This window comes from Nomascus leucogenys, chromosome X (assembly GCF_006542625.1).
Source record: "Nomascus leucogenys isolate Asia chromosome X, Asia_NLE_v1, whole genome shotgun sequence".
In the NCBI taxonomy this organism is placed as follows: Eukaryota; Metazoa; Chordata; class Mammalia; order Primates; family Hylobatidae; genus Nomascus; species Nomascus leucogenys.
In genome coordinates this window covers 125,927,878-125,931,742 of record NC_044406.1, presented here as the reverse complement: position 1 = coordinate 125,931,742, position 3,865 = coordinate 125,927,878, and positions in this window count along the sequence as shown.

The following is a 3,865-nucleotide window of genomic DNA, read 5'->3' as shown; positions in this document are numbered from 1 at the left end:
ATAGTCCCACTAACAGTGTGTAAGTATTCCCTATTCTCTGCAACATTGCCAGTGTCTGATATTTTTTGATTTTATCATAATAGCCATTCTGACTGGTGTGAGATGGTATCTCATTGCGGTTTTGATTTGAATTTCTCTAATGATAGTGATATTGAGCTTTTTGCATGTGCTTGTTGTTCATATGTATGTCTTCTTTATGAAAGTGTCTGTTCATGTCCTTTGTCCAATTTTTAATGGGTTTTTTTTTATTTTCTCTTGTAAATTATTCTAAGTTCCTCATGGATACTGGATATTAGACCTTTGTCACATGCATGGTTTGCCAATATTTTCTCCCATTCTGTAGGTTGTCTGTTTACACTGTTGATAGTTTCTTGCTGTGTAGAAGCTCTTTAGCTTAATTAGATCCCATCTGTCAATTTTTGCTTTTGTCATAATTGCTTTTGGTATCTTTGTCAAAAATTCTTTGCCCATTCCTCTGTCCAGGATGGTATTGCCTAGGTTGTCTTCCAAGGTTTTTATACACTTGGCCTGTATGTTTAAGTCTTTAATCCACCTTGAGTTGATTTTTTTATATGGTGTAAGGAAAGGGCTCAGTTTCAATCTTCTGCATATGGTTAGCCAGTTATTCCAGCACCATTTATTGAACGGGGAGTATTTTCCCCATTGCTTGTTTTTGTCAGCTTTGTCAAAAATCAGATGGTCGTATATGTGTCGCCTTATTTCTGGGCTCTCTATTCTGTTCCATTGGTCTAAGTGCATGTTTTTGTACCAGTACTATGCTGTTTTGGTTACTGTAGCTCTGCGGTACAGTTTGAGGTTGGATAACTTGATGCCTCTAGCTTTGTTATTTTTACTTAGGACTGCCTTGGCTATTAGGGCTCTTTTTTAGTTCCATATGAATTTTACAATAGTTTTTTTTCTAGTTCTGTGAAGAATGTCATTGGTAGTTTATTAGGAACAGCATTGAATCTGTAATTTGCTTTGGGCAGTATGGCCATTTTAATGATATTAATTCATTGTATACATGAGCATGGAATGTTTTTCCATTTGTTTGTGTCTTCTGTGATTTCTTTGAGCAGTGGTTTGTACTTCTGATTGTAGAGACATTTCACCTCCCTGGTTAGCTGTATTCCTAGGTATTTTATTCTTTTGTGGCAATTGTGAATGGGATTGATTGCCTTTCTGATTTGGCTCTCAGCTTGGCTGTTGTTAGTGTATAGAAATGCTAGTGATTTTTGCACATTGATTTTGTATTCTGAAACATTGCTGAAGTTGTTTATCAGCTGAAGGAGATTTTGAGCTAGGACTATGGGATTTTCTAGATGTAGAATCATGTCATCTGCAAACAAAGATACTTTTACTTCCTCTTTTCCCATTTGGGTGTGCTTTCTTTCTCTTGCCTGATTGCTCTGGCTAAGACTTCCAATACTATGTTGAGTATGAGTGGTGAAAGAGGGCATCCTTGTCTTGTGCCTATTTTCAAGGGGAATGCTTCCAGCTTTTGCCCATTCAGTATGCTGTTGGCTGTGGGTTTATCATAGATGGCTCTTATTATTTTGAGGTATGTTCCTTTAAGACCTATTTTATTGAGAGTTTTTAACATGAAGAAATGTTGAATTTTATCAAAAGCTTTGTCTTGTGGTTTTTGCTTTTAGTTCTGTTTATGTGATGAATCACATTTATTGATTTGCATATACTGAACCAACCTTGCATCCCTGGTATGAAGCCTACTTGATCACAGTGGGTTACCTTTTTGATGTTTTAGTTCTGTTTATGTGATGAATCACATTTATTGATTTGCATATATTGAACCAACCTTGCATCCCTGGTATGAAGCCTACTTGATCACAGTGGATTAGCTTTTTGATGTGTGGCTTGATGTGGTTTGCAAGTGTTTTGTTGAGCATTTTGCATTGATGTTCATCAGGGATATTGGAGTTTTGTTTTTCTGTTGTGTCTCTGCCAGGTTTTGGTATCAGGATGACGCTAGCCTCATAGAATAAGTTAGGGAAGAGTCACTCCTCCTTAGTTTTTTGTAATAGTTTCTGTAGGAATTGTACCAGATCTTCTTTGTACCTCTGGCAGAATTCAGCTGTAAATCCATTTGGTCCTGGGCTTTTTTTGGTTGGTAAACTATTTATTACTGCCTCAATTTCAGAACTCATTATTGATCTATTGAGGCATTCACTTCTTCCTGGTTCAGTCTTAGGAGCATGTCTGTGCCCAGGAATTTATCCATTTCTTCTAGATTTTCTAGTGTACGTACATAGAGTTGTTTATAGTATTCTCTGATGGTTGTTTGTATTTCTGTGGGGTCAGTGATGATATCCTCCTTATCATTTCTGATTGTGTCTATTTGATTCTTCTCTCTTTTCTTCTTTATTAGTCTAGTTAGTGGTCTATATATTGTAATCCTTTTTTTTTTCCAGAAAAAAGCAGCTCCTCGATTCGGTGATTTTTTGAGGGTTTTTTTGTGTCTCTGTCTCCTTCAGTTCCATTCTGATCTTGGTTATTTCTTGTCTTCTGCTAGCTTTGGGGTTTGCTCTTGGTTCTATAGTTCTTTTAGTTGTGATGTTAGTTTGTTAATTTGGGGTCTTTCTAATAGCTTTTTGAGTGGGCATTTAGTGCTAAAAATTTCCCTTTTAACACTGGTTTTGCTGCGCCCCAGAGATTCTGGTACATTGTCTCTTTGTTCTCATTAGTTTCAAAGAACTTCTTGATTTCTGCCTTAATTTCATTATTTACCCAAAAGTCCTTCAGAACCATGTTATTTAATTTCCATGTAATTGTATGGTTTTGAGTGATTTTCTTAGTCTTGACTTCTATTTTTATTGTACCGTGGTCCGAGCATGTATTTGGTATTATTTCAGTTCTTTTGCATTTGCCGAGAATTGTTTTATGTCAAATTATGTGGTTAATTTTAGAGTATGTGCCATGTGGTGATGAGAAGAAGGTATATTCTGTTGTTTTGGGGTGGAGAGTTCTGTAGAGGTGTATCAGATTCACTTGGTCCAAGGTTGAGTTCAGGTCCTGAATATCTTTGTTAATTTTTTTGCCTCAATGATCTGTCTAATACTGTCACTGGAGTGTTGAAGTCTCCCATTATTACTGAGAGTCTATGTTTCTTTATACATCTCTAAGAACTTGCTTTATAAATCTGGGTTCTCATGTGTTGAGTGCATATATAATATATTTTTAAGATAGTTATGTCTTTGTGTTGAATTGAACCCTTTACCATTATGCAATGCCCTTCTTTGATCTTTGTTGGTTTGAAGTCTGTTTTGTCTGAAATTAAGATTACAATCCCTGCCTTTTTCTGTTTTCCACTTGCTAGGTAGATTTTCCTCCATCCCTTCATTTTGAGCCCCTGGGTGTCATTACATGTGAAATGGGTCTTTTGAAGATAGCATAGCATTGGGTCTTGTGTTTGTTTGTTTGTTTGTTTTTAATCCAGCTTGCCAGTCTGTTCCTTCTAAGTGAGGCATTTATTTCATTTACATTCAAGGTTAGTATTGATATGTGTGGATTTGATTTTGTCATTTTGTTGTTAGCTGGTTATGATGTTGGCTTGTTTGTGTGGTTGCTTTATAGTGACACTTTCAACTTTTTTTCATCACAATGAAAATAACAAAAGCAACACACAGCTTTACAAAAACAAATTTTTACTAGAAAGCAGTAGAATCTGAGCAGGAAGACAGTACAAAGAATGTAAATGGTGTAAACATCACTACATTCAGCTCAACCTGATTGAATGCCGAAAGACAACTCTAAATGCTCTATGTGCCCTTACTAGCAAACTACATGAATTCTATTTTATACAGACAATACACTCTAATTTTGATCAGGTGAAAGTGTTTTATCAAAG